At 47.1% G+C, this 20710-nt stretch overlaps 1 protein-coding gene across 12 annotated transcripts in view; it reads right to left on the reverse strand.

Moving 5' to 3' along the window:
* KTN1 (kinectin 1) overlaps positions 1–19440 on the reverse strand; it is a 210623-nt gene extending 191183 nt beyond the window's left edge. For 7 of the 12 annotated variants that reach the window (XM_089653942.1, XM_089653941.1, XM_089653940.1 and 4 more), the window contains exon 1: positions 19295–19439. The gene's annotated coding sequence lies outside the window, so the exon portion shown is untranslated. Of the gene's footprint in view, positions 1–19294 lie in introns of all 12 variants that reach the window. The other 5 variants (XM_089653947.1, XM_089653944.1, XM_089653946.1 and 2 more) reach the window with 1 other exon arrangement.
* Positions 19441–20710: the final 1270 nt, after the last annotated feature.

A 20710-nucleotide genomic window follows, 5' to 3' on the forward strand; every position in this document is an offset into this window, starting at 1 on the left:
AGAGGCAGAGGCATGATGGGACTTGTAGTACTTCAACAGCTGGAGGGCCATAGTTTGGACACCCCTGACACACAGAGTGTGGCTTAGCCCTGCCCCCACTCTCCTCAGTGGCTGTGACTGACAGCAGCAAAAGCCAATGGCTTCTGCTGCTGTGCCTGAGCCAATGATAAGGGAGAGAGCCTCTGCTCTAATGCACAACACAGAACTGAGATCAGGTATATATAAGGTGGGGGGGGGGGGGGGTAAAGGTTTATTTGTTACCTTAATGCATAGAGTGCATTTCAGGGGAAAAAAAAAAACACTTGACGCTGTTTTGTGGCCTGTAGCTGTTACCTGTTAACATTTTTATGTTGGGAAATCCGTATTCTACAGACAGCTTTGCAGGCCTTAGAGGAACACAAGATGATGACTGACAGAATGGTAAACTTGGTGCTACATGGAGGAGTATTCACTCGTCCAAACCACTCATTTTTTCCAACTTACATAATGAAGTTTCCTATTTCTGATTCCCATTTTCCTTTCCCTCATTTTCTCTCTCCCACATACAGAAGCGGCATATGAATGTACACCAGTGTTCTTACTTCTACATGAGGTGGATTTTTGCATACCGAACTGATCTTATTTCTGGACAAATCACACCAACACCATTTGTGGAGTAATGGATATATATCTTTGTTGTATCACAATGATCTACCCATCCTTTAACAATCTAGATTTCTGTTTTACACCCTGTAAGGGGGTACTTGCTAACCATTACCACTTCTGTTCTTTATTTAATCATGTGCAATTCATACCAAGGAAAATACAGAAGTTATCTGTAGAAGCACATACTGTATATCACGTTAAACACAAAGTTAGTGGGCCAAACCCAGCCCACCAGGCCATTTCATGTGGTCCTTGCACTTCTCATGCAGCTGCGGTATTCCCCTCATCTTCAACCCTGCCTTGTCTCATCAGTCGGCAGAAGAGGAGGACAGAACTACTCTGTCAGATCCTGCCGTCTTCCGTGCTGCGAGAGATTCATCACTGCCCCCTCCCTGCCCGTCCTAGCAGTCAGAACTGCTCCTACAGATACTGCACCTCTCTGTCCAGCCGAAGAGCCCACTCATCTACACCTACCCTGGTCTCAGCATTCAGCAGACCCTGGCAGCTGACTCCAGCTCTCCTCTTGTCCTCCTCCAGATCCTGTACTGTTTCCCAGCTCCATCCCCAACTTCTTCCTGGCAGCAGCACAAGGTAAGGGGGTGCACTGTGATGTAAGAGAGGGTGAGGGACTCATGACGTCTGATGGTGGGGGGGCTCTAGATATCTGATTTAAGGGGGTGGGGTGCTCTGGGCATTTATTCTTACAGATACAACAGGCCATTTGATGCAACCATAGTGCTGCTGCTGCCCACGATGAAATTGAGTTTGACACCCCCGATGTATATGAAGGTGACAAAGCAAGCTGTACAAGTGTAACTCCGCTCCACCACTAAAGCTGGCCATGCACTATTAAATATTTTTCATTCAGTCTTCCTCCATCCATACTCTACAGTGTGGCTGGACAAATCTTCCACTGTGGCTATTGTGTTCTGCACCAGCAGCTGGCAGAATAGCAAAATAGTGGCTGAATCTGACTGAATGCAGGAAGAGATTTGCATTTATAGTGGTTGTAAAGGCTCAAGGTTTTTTTTACCTTCATGCATTCTGTGCATGAAGATAAAAAACCTTCTGTGTGCACCAACCCCCCACCCCCAGCGTGATCCGGCTCTCCGGGGACTCCTCATTGGCTGAGACAGCAAGGGGAACCATTGGCTTCTGCTGCCATTCAGTCACAGCCAATGATAAGAGAGAAGAGGTGAGGCTGAGCCACGGCTCAGTGTATGTATGGACAACTGGCTTGGGTGCCCCTATAGCAAGCTGCTTCCTCTGGGGGCACTTGGCAGGAGAGAGGGGCCAGGAGCACTGGAAGGGGACCAGAGTAAAGGAGGATCAGGCTGCTCTGTGCAAAACCACTGCACAGAACAGGTAAGTACATGTTTATTTACAAAAAAAAAAATTGCCTTTAATATCACTTTAATGTTCAATAACTCTGGATCTACGGATCGTTTTGACATGTGGTCTATATTTTATTATTGCCCATTTTCCATTTCTTAGGTTTGTGGTATATTTAATGTTATAAACACTCTTTTTTTCTTTTTAATTATGACCCAGCCTCATCCTCTGAAGGTCTGACAATTCCCAATCGAATTATCTGTGACCCCAACTGGCTGGCAATCAGAGGACATATGCCCAAGGCATTCTATACCTTCATGAGATCATGAAGATATGTCTTCTGAACCACACGGAGCTAATGACTACAGATGACAATACATTTGTAAATCCAAATAAATCCTTCCCAGTGACTGCGGAGCCCCATACTGACATCTCTGCCATTTCTTGTGCATTCTGAGCAATGTATGAAAAGTCTACGGATTACTGGAAAGTGTACATTTCTGTGGCAGCACTTTGTTATGTCTACATGACTGAGCCGGTAGCTCTCGTGTCACAGATGCTGCAGCAAGGAAGGCATGCTGCTACGCTATTACAGAAACCGGTGGTGACAGAGAACTACCACTGCTGACCTACTTCTGAAAATACCAGCTGAGTGGCTGCCTCTCACTTCAATGATGACTTGCCGGCCTAAAACAAAAATGAAGCAAGTGATGTCAAAACAATGAATCTGCATCCTTCAAAGGGCAATGCCCTGTAAAGAAAAATGAAGCCACTGGAGCAGTATGACAAACTATCATCTTTTTTCCTTGATGGATCGCTTTTCAGAGGGCAGCACAGCAGCAACTGGAAGGCATTCAAGAGCCACTACTGCTGCCTCCTAAATGCCGGTTTTATTTTTACTTTACTTTTTAAGTTGCCAAACAACAATTTTGCATAGCCGGATCATGTGCAACTGCGAGCTGAGTGTTTGGCTCATGGTTGCAGTATGGCGCCACTTAACTCAAACTGTCAACGGTTGTCATACGTGTCATGACCATAGCTTGTGTACAACCGTGTCCGGCAGTATTATTACAATTAGGGTAGGTGGCCAAACAGCGGTAAAACTCAGCTGAGAGTTTTTACTGTCTCCAACTCCCCTGGCCACCCATCTAAAACAGCCTTGAAGTGAAACTAAAAGTATAAAGTGGTTGTAAAGGCTCAAAGTTTACCCTTCAAGCATTCTATGCATAAAGGTTTAAAACCTTCAGTGTGCAGCATCCCCCCTATATACTTACCTGAACCCCCTCGCAATCCAGCAATGTGCATGAAAGCCTTGGCTCCCTGGGGTCTTTCCCTCCTCATTGGCTGATACAGCAGCGATAGCCATTGGCTGCTGCTACTGTCAATCAGAGCTAATGAGCCAAAGAGGAGGGGGGGGTGTTTAGGGCAGAGTTGTGCTCCATGTGTGAACTGCCAAACAGAGCAGTGGCCCGGGAGCAAGCCTGCTTGGGTGCCTCCATAGCAAGCTGCTTGCTCTGGGGGCAAGAGGGGGATCACGGCTGCTATCTGCAAAACCACCGCACAGAGCAGGTAAGTTTGACATGTTTGTTATTTTGGGGGAGGGGAACAAAACAAAACAAAAAAAAAACCTGCCTTTAATATCACTTTTTTTGTTTTTAATAACAAACATGTTATACGTACTTGTTCTGTGCAAGGGTTTTACACAAAGCAGCCCAGTCCTCCTCTTCTTTTCTCCCCTACTTGAGCTTTGGGATCCCCCCTGCCAAGTGCCCCCCCCCCCCATAGCAAGCATTTTGCTATGGGGGCACTCGTGCACACTGGCTCCTGAGCCCCACTATGTGTGACCATAAGACACAGAAAGGCGCTCAGCCCTGGCCCAGCTCCCTCCTCACTGGCCATGATTGACTGCAGAGCAAGTATGTATTACATGTTTGTTATTAAAAACAAAAAAAGTGATATTAAAGGCAGGTTTTTTGTTTTGTTTTGTTCCCCCCCCCCCCAAATAACAAACATGTCATACTTACCTGCTCTGTGCAGGGGTTTTGCAGATAGCAGCCGTGATCCCCCTCTTGCCCCCAGAGCAAGCAGCTTGCTATGGAGGCACCCAAGCAGGCTTGCTCCTGGGCCACTGCTCTGTTTGGCAGTTCACACATGGAGCACAACTCTGCCCCAAACACCCCCCCCCCCTCCTCTTTGGCTCGCTGGCTCTGATTGACAGTAGCAGCAGCCAATGGCTATCACTGCTGTATCAGCCAATGAGGAGGGAAAGACCCCAGGGAGCCAAGGCTTTCACGCACATCGCTGGATTGCAAGGGGGTTCAGGTAAGTAGATCGGGGTTGGGTAAGTATAAGGGGAAGGTGCATACTGAAGGGTTTTTACCTTCATGCATAGAATGCAAAAAAGGTAAAACAAAACTTCAGGCTTTGCTACTACTAATCAGCAATGACAGCCTACATTTCTCCCAGAAGTTTCCCTTTGCTGAAACCAGCAAAGGATATTAGAGAATTTCAGGCTAAATAAAATATTTAGCTGTATGTAAATGAAGGGGGAATTTTTCATTTGTATCCGTTTCTTGGAGGCATTAGGAATTAAAAACAAACAAAAACAAAAAAAAAAGTGATCATTCTTCCTGTGAGTAGCTGGTGATCATGCATCAAGTCCCATGTCTTTTCATGTCTATGGATAGGTTTGGTGTAGGCACTCCTAGAGTGCACAATTAAAACATGAAAGGACAAGTGCACAGAAGCTGGTTAATATGTAATTCCACTGGTGATTACTATATTGACTGTAGCTCTGACAAGACACCCAGTGTGCATACGCTTGTTCAAAGATAGTGACGCATTAAAAGAAAAATACTGTAAGAATGACAGCCATTGTACCTTAAGGCCTCATGTACATGTATGTGAACTGTCCTAGACGCTAAGCTCTCCTTTCAGCAGAAATACTCTAAACCAGGGCTTGAAAAAGCCGCTCGCCAGCTCGCCAAATGCGAGGGAAAATCCTTGTGTGGCGAGCACAGATGGAGCGGCTCCACGCCTCATTGTGAAGCAATGTCTTCCGGCCTCGCCATTACACTGGCAGTGTCACTGAGGGGACAAGTGCAGGAGAGGCCCGCTCTCCACCGCCGCGGGGGGACACGAGGAGAGGCCCGCTCTCCACCGCCGCGGGGGGGCACGAGGAGAGGCCCGCTCTCCACCGCCGCGGGGGGACACGAGGAGAGGCCCGCTCTCCACCGCCGCGGGGGGACACGAGGAGAGGCCCGCTCTCCACCGCCGCGGGGGGACACGAGGAGAGGCCCGCTCTCCACCGCCGCGGGGGGACACGAGGAGAGGCCCGCTCTCCACCGCCGCGGGGGGACACGAGGAGAGGCCCGCCAACGGTGCACATCACTACACCCGCCAGCTTAAGGTAAATGACATTAACTAAACTTATATCTTTTAAAAGAGACTTTAGTTACTAAAGTCTCTTTTTAAAGATGCAGGAGATAAAAAAAAATACAAAATGTTCACTACAGGTTTACAGCTGTAAAACGTGATATTTTCATCGCACCCTATTGCTATTAAGCTATTGCTGTTATGTTTAAATTGGCATAATAAAGCTATGTAATTATTGCAGTTTTTTATATTTTGGACTCTTTATTCTAAAGAAAAATGTAATTTCATAAACTTTAAAGGGGCATGGTTGGGGGCAGGGCTTGGAGGCAGACCTGGGCATGGTTGGGTGGGGCAACTGATGGAGAGTAAGGTTTGTGCCTGGCTAGTAGGTCTAGACACAAAATTTTAAGCCCTGATCTAAACGTAGCACAAATGTGTGTAACCGCGATAGCGCGTTTAGCACTTAGACATTTATTCATTTGATTGGCCAAAGAATTTCCCATTTACATGAATTGACGCCCAAGTGCCAAATGCAGCTAGTGTTTAGTTGGGTTTTTGCAGCGTCAAGTGTTTTTTGGGCAAAACATTCCTCTCCTGAACGTGATTCTTCTGCATTCAGGACAGGACCGTTCAAAGTGTTATTAAACCCAGGACCCTGTATTCACTATATCTGGTCTCCCACAGTACACACAACATGGAAGTGCAAAAAGTCTTGTGACTTCTATCAGTGTCCAGCAGAGCACTGGTTAAAGATTGTAGGAGGAGTATCCTTTCTGCTCTAGGAGGATGCAAAACCCCTGACCTCTGTCTGGACGGTGCTGATTGGCCCTGTGTTGATCACATGCACTCTCTCCCCCCCCCCCCCCCCAAAAAAAAAACCCTCTCGAGCAATACAAACCAAGCTGAGCATATGCAGAGTGACTCCACTCCATATGTCTTATCAGGAGATAAGAGGGGGACACTGGAAGAAGGGGAGGATCAGAGAAGACAGGATTAAGCAGCCTATTTACACAATGCACAGGATTAACCCCTTAGGTTCCACAGTGAGTATAACAAGCATTCTTTACTGCATATACAGACTGATTTTACTGTTGTGGACTTAGTAACACGTCAATTGCCCCTAAACTCTGGTAAGAGCCTATGTTTACAAGGACACAAAGGCTTTTATGGAGTTGAGTTCAGAGACAAAAAAACACCAAAAGCTCCAAAAGTCATGTTTAGGAGCACCAGTGTACATGAGGCCTTAACCTCTTCCCGTCCAGCCCATGCCAATAACCGGCTGGACGGGAGCATTGCCGCAGCGGGGGAGACGTTTCTAAATGCCCCCCACCTCAATTACCTGTGTGTGCTTCCTGGGAGCGCGCAGCACAGCAATCTGTAACTGCTGTGTCCACCGGACACAGATCACTGTACAGGGCCCGATTCATGGGATCACTGACTGGCCAATCAGTGGTCACATGAACAGTGGTAAACATGATTTCACTTCCTGACATCATTGCTTACTACGTGTGAATTCTGTGAACAATCACAGAGGTCACATGGTACAACGCCATTCACAACAACCTTGTACCATGTGACCAATTACAGCTCTCACAGTATTTCTCAATGGCTGCAGGTAGGCAGCCAGAGAGAAGGTGACATTATTGCTTTTATAGCCTTTATGGATGTAAAAGCAATCAGTGCAAAAATTTATTTTTTTTATCACTCCCCACAAGTAGTATAGTGTCACCATGGTGACACTATACTACTAGGTTGACGGTATGTAAAAAAAAGCAACACATAATATAAAAAAAAAAGAATAAAAATGTAAAAAGATTTTTTGAAAAACAATATTTTTTTTTGTTATAAACTGATTTGGGTGATTGTTTTTACCAAAAAGGTAGCAGCATACATTTTGGCTAAGATTTACGAAGAAAGATTATTTGCAAAATCTTATAAGAAAAACACTTTTCAATTATATAGCAAAAAAATAAAAATCCCAGTGGTGAATAAAAACCACCAAAAGAAAGTTTTATCTGTCTCAAAAAAAAAATGCAAAAAATCTCATTTAGGTACGGTGTTGCATGACCGCATAATTCATTCAAAGTGTGATAGCGCTGAAAGCGGAAAATTGGACTGGACTGGAAGGAGGTGAAAGTGTCCGGACTTGAAGTAGTTAAAATCAATTGGCAGCCACCATATTTCTTCCCAACCATTACCTAGAAGGAACATTTATTTCCATTCACATCAAGTAACAGAGTTAGATGCCAGCTATAATGTACAGATTTCCTTAAAGTTCTTCCATAGACAGCAGAGTGGAAGAGAAATGTCAATTCTCACTTTTACAATTCCAATAAATGGCTCACAGTTATGATGAAGGACTATGCAATGCACACATTGTACTTTATCTTTCCTCCAAGGAAGATGGATGGTTCAGTTCCATCACACAGAGATCATGATGGCGTTGCAATTGGCGGTGCATCCAAATACTGAAGCCTCCTGCACAGGGCTAAAAGCCCGATGTATATGAGGCCTATACTTTGGAGCCTTACTTCTTCTGTGGTACCATGCTTGGAATGGGTATGAGAGCTGCATTAGCCACTACACAATGCCATGGTCTGCCCAGGAGGCATGCCAATTATTAGCATGTCTTTCAAATGTGAGCAGAAACAAGCATGCAAACTCCATGTACCTACACTAAGCCAATGTGCTGCCACGTCAATTCAGAAGAGAGAAAGATGGCCTTAAAAAGTCATTTATAGTTGTAAGTGATGCTTCACTCTACATTTGTGGGAAAAAAAAAAATCAGTACAGCACATCAAGTCATATTGTGATTGAAGGTTATTAAAAATTACCTTTCCTTTTCAATCTGCAGTGCTGATATTTTCTGTAATATGCAATCCAATATGGCTACCTACCTACAACACCCCCTCAAAATGTAATTTCCTGCTTGTGTGATTGGCTCACTTATTTTTTCCCCACAAGTCTGCATTAAAATACAAGTCACATTCTTGGCATCCCCGGCAACAAAAATGTAATTTTACGTGAGATACTCCTAAAGGGAAATCACATCTAAAGGGATGCAGACTCTGCCACTTTCCTCAGTAGAGCTCTGTAGGTGCAGCAACTGATTGACAATTCTGAAGTCCTTCCTATACAGACTCACTGCACATGTGCACAGACAAACTGCTATTACTTCTGAATAACAATAAGGTAGGAACAACATTTGTTAAAACCCTTGCAATGTATATGGGGGGAATTTATTTTTTCTGAACAAAAGTGGAGTTATTCTTTAAACCTGTTGCCAGCTCTGTGCTTTAGAAGCAATTAAAAGTAAACACATTGGTATAGCCACAATCATTGACACCCATATAATGACGGTACAACCGTGTCTACCAATCCAGAGTGTGTAAAGAAAGCTATTTCAGAACATCGCCCACATATAGTAATGTTTTTATACCAGGAAGTTCCTTTGTTTGGCTAAAAGGACAGCCATCCTTTGTAGTCTATTTCTGCCTTGTTTTTCCTATTCTTGGCCCCCATACATCACATATCCTGCTGCAAGAATAGACACTGCACACTGCTTGGCTCAGGTGAGCACCTGGAACACAGCAAAGGCTCCAAGTAAAGTGACCTCTAGTTCTGATTAGGGCTATGTTCACATGACCGCACTGGTAGATTCTCACTGTCGGTTGTAAACGCTGCCTGCAAACACTGCGTGCGACAAGCGGCGACTGTCGGATTTGTACTTTGTATAAGTCATTGGCTGGCGCTGATGTGAATACATATGAATAGAGCCTACAAGTGACCCTGGATGCAGACAGCGTGTCCAGAATCTGCATTTCTGCCAAGCACTTTCACACACAAACTGGCCGCAGCTACTCAGCCAGTTTAGCGCAGGGTGTTGCTGCATCCAGAAAGGGAGTTTAGCAAACTATCTGCCCCCATGCAGCTATATGAATGTAGCCTTAGGGGCCACCTTTGTCATATATGTGCAATGCAAGCAGAGGCAAACCAAAGTATAAGCAGTCCTCATGCATGCTGCGTCCGCATACTCAGCTCTTCATAAAGGTCACACAAGCACATTTTTAATTACAAAAATAAAGAAACCCCCTGAAACCATGATTGGCTGTGAGTTCTACCATGACTCCAAGAATCGTTCTATGATTTCCTACTGTATACAATGATTTTTACATGCATTAGGCTAGTTAACCTATACCATACCCAGTCAATGCAAGTGACAATCAAAAATGTTACAACACTTACAAAGATCTATTATGGAAAACAGTAGATGTACCAAACAGACAAACTGTCCACAAACACAGAGGTACAAGATTCAATCTCTGGTGGCCTGATCTCTAAGGACTCTTGCACACTGCAGCTTGAAAAAGCTCAGTACAGTATTTTTTTTTTTACGGATCTAAAATGCAGCCTGTGGTTTACAATGTGCCTGTACACAAAGGCGAGTAAACATGCGCTGCGTATTCTTGAGTAAAAAAAAATTCTGTTCCTGGTCAGTAATTTGCGCCTGTGCACACAAATACACGCCTGTGCACACAAATACCTGCATATGAGCATAAATATTGTTGGATTTTGCCTAGAAACATATTTTGTGCAAGAATACGCATGCACATGAAACAAATGCCTGACATTACATCCAGAAATGCTAATGCTCAATCTAGAGCGACATGTGATCAAATCCATACAATCTAGTTGTACAACAACTTCTAGAATGGGTTCAGCCCCTGGTATCCATCTTTCCAAACGGACACTATAGCTGCATGAGCCACTAAACAGCAGGATTGAGAGCAGCACACATATGTGCCCCACTCTATGGAATGGAATCCGTGTCCTTAGCAATGCATAGGACTGGCTGGGGGAAAACACAAGGCCCCAGGGTCAAACGCGGCCCTCCAGGCCATTTCATGTGGCCCTCGCACCTCTCCTGCAGCTCTGCTCCCAACTTCTTCCCTGCAGTGGCACAAGGCAAGAGGGGTGCAATGTGATGCAAGGGAGGGCGGGGGACTCGACTTCTGATAGCGGGGGGCTCTGGACATCTGCTTATAATTATTATGAGAATAATACAATTCGATGACAGTTGAGAAGAAGGGTGCACACCGCTGGTATCATCCACGAGAAACTATATTGGAGACTGCTGACAGAACACCATGGCAGAACCATCTTCTGTCTCGGCATTCTCCAATAAAGTATCTTGGATGATACCAGCGAGGTGCGACCCTTCTTAAATCATCTGCTACAAGAATGTGAGTGGGCTCTGTGCTGGACTACACCTGCCCTTCACAGCTTACATTTCAAGTTGTTTCTAAACCTAGCAATCAAATGCAGAGACAATGATTTAATATGATAAACAGCAGATACATTTATATAGTCTGACAGATACAAATGGCCCTTTGGGGGCAACCATAATGTCGACGTGGCCCGCAATGAAATTAATCCTGACACCCCTGATCTACTGGAATGAAGTATAGCCAAAAAAGTAGGCCCTGAAGAAGCAGAATTTTGTTGCTGCGAAACACATTGACCCTGTATACGGATAAAATGGGACTAGCAAAATAAGAACCGCCAATATTGGTTTTTTTACTTGTAAATAGCACATCGTTTGTTTTATCTGGTCTGTGGAGAGTATACTCTGTGTATACGTAAGGGCAGATTTATTGTTGTAAGAAATAATAACCATTTTATATAACGGATGTCATGTAGAGACTTATACATGCATGGACTTTGCATGCTGGAATTTAAAGTCCTAGTACTAGTTGGTTCAGGTGGAACTTCACCCTCTCAGTCAACACGCATGATTTTCTATTTTTATGCTGCTAGCATTAGTAAATAGACAAGAAAGCATTTTTTATATTTCCTTTTACATTTCTTAAGTTACTTCCAGGTTTTCACGCCTAGACAAATGATGTCATAAATCCCAGCAGTCTTCAGGAGGGTTCTCAGCTCAGCCAATGCCTGAGCTAAGGGCAGATGAATTCTAGGAAGCAAATGCTACATGAATCATCTGCCCTTACTCAATTTGGCCACAACCAGAATTACTAGGGAGTGTTTTTCAATGCGATTTCTCAGCAAAATAAAGCATGAAGACAAGAATGGGGGAGATTGCTTTGAATATTAAAAATTAATTTAACAAGTGTTTGTGGTGCTCGGATACAGTGAAGTATCCTTTTAAGTTGTGTATGAGATTTCAGGGATGTCAGTATCCATGACTTACATACGTTGCACGTTTAGGAGATATTAAAGCAGAGTTCCACACAAAAGGGAAGTTCCGCTTTAAAGATTGGTCCCCCACTCCCCATTAAGGATTGGCACCTTGGGGGAGCGGGTACCTGAAATTGACTGGTACCCGCTCACACTTCCGCTGCGATCACCTAAGCGATCAAAAGTGGAAGTTGTCCTCCTACCCTCCCTCCCTGTAGTCTTCTGGGACACGTGACAGGTCCCAGAAGACGATGAGACCATTCTGGAAGCGCGGCGCTGCTCGCACAGTGGGCACCGGGCTGTGAAGCTGCAAGCGGTCACACCCGGGTGCCCACACTGAAGTTGCCAGCCCCTGGAACACAGGACGGCTGGTGAAACGGGCTGCGGGGAGGACACTGTGGGATCGTGGGACAGATGAGTGGCTGTTCTTTAACCGCTAGCCTACAGGGCACTTATACCCCCTTCCTGCCCATGCCAATTTCCAGCTTTCAGCGCTGTCGAACTTTGAATGACAATTGCGCGGTCATGCAACACTGTACCCATATGACATTTTTATCATTTTTTTGGTGACAGAGCTTTATTTTAGTGGTATTTAATCACCACTGGGTTTTTTATATTTTCTTAAACAAACCAAAAACCACTGAAAATTTTGAAAAAAAAAAAGTTTTTACTTAATTTTTGTTATAAAATTTTGTAAATAAGTGATTTTTCTCCTTCACTGATGTGCGCTAATGAAGCTACAGTGATGGGCATGGATAGGCTGCACAGATGGACACTGTTAGGTGGCACTGATGAGGAGGCACTGGTAGGTGGAACTGATGTGTATTGACAGGCATCACTGATTGGCACTGAAAGGCAGCACTGATATATGGCACTGATTGGCAGCACTGATTGGCATTGATAGGTGGCACTGAAAGGCAGCTCAGATGGGCACTGATATGTGGCATTGATGTGCACTGATGGGCACTGGCACGAGGCACTGAAGGACACTGACAGGTGGCACTGCTGGGGCTACACTGATCATCGGGGCACACTGCTCATCAGTGCCCTGATGATCTGTGTACGTGTCCCCTCCACGGAAAGCAGATTACCAGCTCTCCTCTCGAGCTGTCAGCGTGACAGCTCAAGAGGAGAGAAATGCCGATAACCGGAATTTCCCTGTTTACATGTGATCAGCTGTGATTGGACACAGCTGATCACATGACCGAGCCGACATCTTCGGCTCTTTCCATGATCGGTGATCCGCTGTGTCCGAGGGACACAGTGCACCGCCGATCGCCGCACTGCGCGCTCCCTGAGCCGCGCATGCGCAGTGAGTATAGGACGACGTCGTATGACATCCTCCCAGAACGAGAGAACCGCCTTGCGCCTGTCATATTACTATATGGCGGGCGGGAGGTGGTTAAAAGTCAGCAGCCACAGTTTTTGTAGCTGCTGACATTTTTTTTTACAGTGTGAGTAGAACTCCGCATTAATTTTATCTACAGATAAGAATTCTTATAACCTTACATGTAGGTAAAAGTATACAGAATTATTTACTACCACTTGAAAAATGTATTTCTACTTGGTGGTGTCAGAGCAAATACTGCATGTGTTGTGAGGTTTTACATCTACTGTAACATTTCAGCCCCCACCTCTAGAGTCAGCTGGTCTAAAGCCCAGTTTATGTTCTATTATACAATTTCCAAGTTGCACAATATGTAAAATGCAATGTTCCTCGAACACTGACTCACCATTTGTAGGGTGTTAACAAGCAATTTCCATCAGAATTAATATTTACTGCTGAGCTCAGCCTTTCTCACCCTTTATACCCTGGAGGAATCCTTCAAATATTTTTCTGGAGAATACCTGCTGTAAATGATTATGCCTACAGTTCACAGTACATTTTGGAATTAACATTTTAAACATTTTGGAATGTTTAAAATATAATAAATATTCCATATGTAGTATATTTGACTCCTTGGGCAGATCAACATTTTTTTTTTAACAATCTTGAAATGAAAGTGGAATTCCATGCTAAACCCAAACTAATCCTAAATGATCCCCCTTCTGACGCCTATATTGACTAAGCTGTCTCAGAAAAATGGATATGCTCACCTATTTTCAGTCTGGTCATGTGATCCCCCGTGTCAGCCAATGGCAGGGGAGAGGGGAGCACTGCATCAGTGGCTGGAGCTGGTGGGAGCCAAATCACATGACTGGACCAGGCTGGAAATAGGCAAGTATGTACATCCTCCTTAGGCTAGGTTCACACCTATGCAGGTTGCATTTGAGCCATTTCTGCATTGCATTTTTGATGCATTTTGCTTTTGTTTTCATTTTTCTTGCTGCTAGGCAGATTTAAAATGCATCAAAACACAATACATGCTTTTCTGCAGCATTTCCATAGAAGTCTATAGAACCAAAAATGCAACTTTTTGCTTTCAAAAAAATCCCTGACCCTTTCCAAAAAAACGCACCGGGGAGGCATTTTTTTTAAACTAGTTAGGTTTATCCTGGAATTCTGTTTTGAATGGATAACATAAAAGCAATGCAAACACTTTAACAGCCTTCGTTCACACTGACACGGTGCGGAATTCGCAACGTTTTCAGTGTGAATTCCACACTGCATCACAATCGCATCCCGTTCACACGGACCAATGCGGGTGTGTGTATGTTAACTACACCAACACATCGGTCTGCAAAATGCGGTGCAATGTGCAGAATCGGATCACATAGATGAGCGGCACAGTGGCTATGGGCGGCACAGTGGCTTAGTGGTTAGCACGTCTGCCTTGCAGTAAATGGGTCATGGGTTAGATTCCCTACCATGGCGCCTCCTGCATGGAGTTTGCATGTTCTCCCTGTGCTTGCGTGGGTTTCCTCTGGGTGCTCTGGTTTCCTCCCACACTCCAAAGACATGCTGCTAGGTTAATTGGATCCTGTCTAAATTGGCTCTAATATGCGTATGAATGAATGTAAGTTAGGGACCTTAGATTGTACACCCCTTGAGGGTTAGGGACTGATGTGAATGTATAATATATATATGTGTGTAAAGCACTGCGTAACTTGACAGCACTATACAAGTACCTGAAATAAATAAAATAAAAATACCTATGTGATAGGATTCTAGTGCGGACCAAAAAAAGGGTCCTGCACCTTTTTGGTGCGGCTGTGGTGCGAATAGAGCCATACAAAATGTATGGCTCTAACTGCACTGCATACAAATCACATGTGATTTGTACATGGATGTGGTGCGGTTCCTGTGCGAATCACATGGGATTTCTGCAACCGCTAGGCTAAAAGTTGTACCTTCCTCACATTAAGGGAGACTGTAGATGTGATTCCCCCACCCCGGCCATGGTGGTCAGTGTAGGTAGGTCAGTTTAGCATTGTCACCTCCTCACCACCAGTTTTAACCCTGTAAATGCTGCCCGGCCCCATCTGCTTGACAATGTTTGCTGTGGCGTGTGTACATCCCGCCTGGCTGTCTTTGCAGCTTAAAGGCTAAATTCACCTTTCAGGGTGAAATAATAAATGTGTGTATTTTGTGGAATTTTTCCAGCAGGAGCCTGCATAGCATTGCGCCACTGGATGGCAGGTGTAATGTCAGGCTCCTGCAGACACGTCCTCCAGCTGTACCTCTGTATGGACTTCGTTTCACATGGGACTGACATAGGAATGCGCTTCACATTTCTGTGCGATTCAGTACAGCACATTTTTTAGCCTATTCATTTGAATGGGCTGAAATTCCACCAAAAGTAATACATGCACTACTCTTCAAAACCGCACCACAACAAATCACACGGTACAGCAGTATTATACCATCTGGTGCAGGAAAACACACTGCGTCTGTGATCTGCGTTTGAGATGTCATTAAGAATAGATTGACTCGCAGCCGATTGCAGTCCCAGTGCATTTTGAACAAGGTGTGGGAAATGGACACAGAACGCGTCTTTCCCGCACTGCGTTCTGATGTGAACTGGTCCTCAAAGCTGAAGGAAGTGTCAGTGGGCTACGAGGGTGCTCATCAGTGCTCACAGTCCACTAAGAATGTCAAACGCCGCCCGCAGGAGCACATGGGACTGGAAGTTTCCTCATTCACAGATCTGTCAATCAATGACGCAGTTGTGTGGGCGGAACCCAGCACAGCTGCACCAATTTTAAAATGTGACAGTGGGTGCAGGGAGAGGAACCCCTGCCTGCTGTGATTGGTCGAGGGGGTGCTGTCATGTTACATCTTACACCCCAAGTATGAGTGTAAGGTAAAAACACACAGGAGGGTGCAAATGCTCTAAGAGGGTGCGTCCCCCAAAACATGTTAGTCAGCCAATCGGAGTGTGTTTGAGCCAGGTGACACCACCCTTCAACTGGATGAAGAATTAGGATGCCATATGCTTGCATTTCAGGACTCTTGTAAGTCTTTGTCATTGTGTTTTCATCAAACATTCATTCGGGAATGCATTCGCCGTCTGCGGCCTCCTGTCAACTTTTACAGTTTGGCTGCCATGACTTCCAGTCTGAGGAAGGCTACATCGCCAGTTGGTGCTCTTGGTACCTTCTGGTTGTCTCTGCTCCTGGACCCCAGATTCACAATATGGGGGGCCGTGCAGCCTGCGTTTGCTCTGACACGGCAGCCTGATCATTTGAATGGGCAGCTGCCCCATGTTCCCCACAGGAAAAAGATGATGAACGTTTTTAAAAACATAGCCGCAGGGAAATCGGTTCAGGCACCTGCGATGTGAGCCGAGATGTGTGGGGTGTCATTCAGAATAAATGGCACCCCGTGTGTCTCGTAGGAGCAGCGCAATTTGTCTGCAGGTGGTTGCAGGAACAGGGGCAATTCCTACACCCGCATGCAGCCTGTGGGCAAGCGTGAACCTAGCCCGAGTGCTGGAGAAGTGGCACACTCTTCTGATGTGTGTAATGTGTTCTAAAGGTCAAGTTATCCTTTAAGGGGGAAGGGGGGGTTAAAAGCACACCTCAACCACGTGTTTATACCACCCCACCAATCACAAGTAAAAGGCTGCATTGACCCCTGTAAATAATGGAAAAGTGTTCCCGCTCACTTTTTCATGCATTTCTATACGTTGCTCATAGGGCAGCCCTATTCCTGGCAAACGCGCCAAAGAAGCTCCAGAACCTTATTCTAGGCGTGCCGCATCACGCATTCTCCTCAATGTCTGATCTACGCGTTTGGGGATCCACTGATCAATAATGGCACCCCAGGTGTGATGTGTCTTTGTAGTACGATTCCTGTGTGTTTCATTGCTCATTCAGGAAAAGCAGAGAGTGAATGCAGCCTCAGCGAGGACTTACAGTGCTGTACAGCCCCAATGCCAGGGAGGATTCGTGTTTTCCCCGGAGTTCAGCTTTAATGGTGAAGCAGTGAAACCTCTCTGTATGGACGTAGTACAGGAATCCGGGTATAGGAGATCCTTACACACGGTGACAACGCCAAAGCAGTGGGGGGTATGCATGAGGACATTGTCACCGGACAGCACAGATCACAGGGTAGGAGCCCAGTACAGAGGAAGAGGACAGAATCCAGGACTGTCCATGGACACCGATCACACGGGAGGACAGATCCAGGACTGTCCGTGGACACTGATCACAGGATATGAGCCCAGTACAGATCCAGGACTGTCCGTGGACACTGATCACAGGATATGAGCCCAGTACAGATCCAGGACTGTCCGTGGACACTGATCACAGGATATGAGCCCAGTACAGATCCAGGACTGTCCGTGGACACTGATCACAGGATATGAGCCCAGTACAGATCCAGGACTGTCCGTGGACACTGATCACAAGATATGAGCCCAGTACAGATCCAGGACTGTCCGTGGACACTGATCACAGGATATGAGCCCAGTACAGATCCAGGACTGTCCGTGGACACTGATCACACAATATGAGCCCAGTACAGGGGAGGAAGACAGATCCAGGACTGTCCGTGGACAGTGATCACAGGATATGAGCCCTGTACAGGGGAGGAGGACAGAACCAGGACTGTCCGTGGACACTGATCACAGGATATGAGCCCAGTACAGGGGAGGAGGACAGATCCAGGACTGTCCGTGGACACTGATCACAGGATATGAGCCCAGTACAGGGGAGGAGGACAGATCCAGGACTGTCCGTGGACACTGATCACAGGATATGAGCCCAGTACAGGGGAGGAGGACAGATCCAAGACTGTCCGTGGACAGTGATCACAGGATATGAGCCCAGTACAGGGGAGGAGGACAGATCCAGGACTGTCCGTGGACAGTGATCACACGATATGAGCCCAGTACAGGGGAGGAGGACAGATCCAGGACTGTCCGTGGACAGTGATCACACGATATGAGCCCAGTACAGGGGAGGAGGACAGATCCAGGACTGTCCGTGGACACTGATCACAGGATATGAGCCCAGTACATGGGAGGAGGACAGATCCAAGACTGACAGTGATCACACGATATGAGCCCAGTACAGGGGAGGAGGACAGATCCAGGACTGTCCGTGGATACTGATCACAGGATATGAGCCCAGTACAGGGGAGGAGGACAGATCCAGGACTGTCCGTGGACACTGATCACAGGATATGAGCCCAGTACAGGGGAGGAGGACAGATCCAGGACTGTCCGTGGACAGTGATCACAGGATGAGGACAGATCCAGGACTGTCCGTGGACACTGATCACAGGATATGAGCCCAGTACAGGGGAGGAGGACAGATCCAGGACTGTCCGTGGACACTGATCACAGGATATGAGCCCAGTACAGGGGAGGAGGACAGATCCAAGACTGTCCGTGGACAGTGATCACAGGATATGAGCCCAGTACAGGGGAGGAGGACAGATCCAGGACTGTCCGTGGACAGTGATCACACGATATGAGCCCAGTACAGGGGAGGAGGACAGATCCAGGACTGTCAGTGGACAGTGATCACACGATATGAGCCCAGTACAGGGGAGGAGGACAGATCCAGGACTGTCCGTGGACACTGATCACAGGATATGAGCCCAGTACATGGGAGGAGGATAGATCCAAGACTGACAGTGATCACACGATATGAGCCCAGTACAGGGGAGGAGGACAGATCCAGGACTGTCCGTGGATACTGATCACAGGATATGAGCCCAGTACAGGGGAGGAGGACAGATCCAGGACTGTCCGTGGACACTGATCACAGGATATGAGCCCAGTACAGGGGAGGAGGACAGATCCAGGACTGTCCGTGGACAGTGATCACACGATATGAGCCCAGTACAGGGGAGGAGGACAGATCCAGGACTGTCCGTGGACACTGATCACAGGATATGAGCCCAGTACAGGGGAGGAGGACAGATCCAGGACTGTCCGTGGACACTGATCACAGGATATGAGCCCAGTACAGGGGAGGAGGACAGATCCAGGACTGTCTGTGGACAGTGATCACATGGAGGAGAGTCTAGTCCCTGCTCTGCACTCAGGTGCCCCCAGACAATGATCAGAGGAGGATTACTATGACTGTCACCCTCCACCATACCCGGCCAGGCCCAGACACATGAGATGAAGGTCCCGGGCCCGGTGGGTTGGGCTGTGACCCTCCATAGGGCGGTCTGTCACATGGCCCTACATTCCGGGGCTCCACACCAGCCGGAGGTCCCGGGGGAAGGTGAACACACGGGGGGGACAGTGAGGTGCCCCTCTCCGCCCTCCCAGGCCTCTCCCGTACTACCACAGGGTGGACACACGGAGCCGCCCAAACCGAGGCCTACCCAGGCCCGGGTCCTCACCTGCTCCAAGCCGCCGCTGCTCACGCTGCCCTCGGCCTCCTGTGCGCTGGATGTGCGGCCAGTTCCCCTGCTCTCATTCAGATCCCTAGACGGGAGGAGGGGAGGGCGGGGCCGGCGGAGATTAGAATGGAGCAAGGGGCGGAGAATAGAGGGGAGGAGAGGGTGGGAACTAGATAGTAACTGGAACTGGTCGGCAGGAGGGGCGGAGACTGGAGAGGAGTAGAAGATATGTTGGTGTGGAGGGGGCAGAGATAAGAGGGTGAAGGGGTGTGGATTGAAGAAAGGGCGGAGACTAGAGAGGAGGAGAGGGCGGGGGCAGTAGAGGCGGGAGGAGGGGCTGGACCGGTTTAGCAGCACGTCCGCGACGTGTCTCTATGTCCCCGCCCACTCAGCCGAGATTGCCGGGCTGGCGGCGTTTAATCTGGACTGAGAGTGAAGAGAAATCTGTGGAGGGATCGGGGAGACTGCGGACCGCGACACACCGGCCCCGGGACATCGGCAGGAGAGAAAGACTTGCCGTGCTGTACGCTGCGCGAAGATGGGTGTGTGCGCGATAATCTGTGCGATCAGATCGGTGTAATAAAGATAACATCGTGTATAGATCGGATCGGGATCGTTGTTTCCATATGAAGATGACACGCCACAGCAAACACAGCTACTGACATTGTAATGACCCGAAAGTAGCACTAGACACCACATGTCATGGAGGATAAAGGGAGCGAGGGATATAGTCCGTGCCAGGGTCCTACGGAGGAGATTCCCCTTCACTTCCTTTCCCACAGACAAAGCAGGAAGTGAGAGGAAATCCATCCAACTGAAGACAATCCCGGGGTGTCACCAGAACTAATGTCCCCAGTGAAAGAGTTCTCCAACCCTTGATGCATACTAGCACATTATGACACCTTTCAGGGGATTTTTTTTGGGTGGTTTACTACCACTTTAATCCTGACCCCTGCGTGTTACTCCTGACCCCTGAACTCTGCACATTACCTACTCCTGAACTCTGCACATTACCTACTCCTGACCCCTGAACTCTGCACACTACCTACTCCTGAACTCGGCACATTACCTACTCCTGACCCCTGAACTCTTCACATTACCTACTCCTGACCCCTGAACTCTGCACATTACCTACTCTTGATCCCTGAACTCTGCACACTACCTACTCCTGACCCCTGAACTCTGCACATTACCTACTCCTGACCCCTGAACTCTGTACATTACATACTCCTGACCCCTGAACTCTGCACATTACCTACTCCTGACCCCTGAACTCTGCACATTACCTACTCCTGACCCCTGAACTCTGTACATTACATACTCCTGACCCCTGAACTCTGCAAACTACCTACTTCTGAACTCTGCACATTACCTACTCCTGACCCCTGAACTCTGCACATTACCTACTCCTGACCC

Source organism: Staurois parvus, unplaced genomic scaffold (assembly GCF_062004578.1).
Source record: "Staurois parvus isolate SC_StPar_1 unplaced genomic scaffold, SC_StPar_1.0 ptg000729l, whole genome shotgun sequence".
Classification (NCBI taxonomy): Eukaryota; Metazoa; Chordata; class Amphibia; order Anura; family Ranidae; genus Staurois; species Staurois parvus.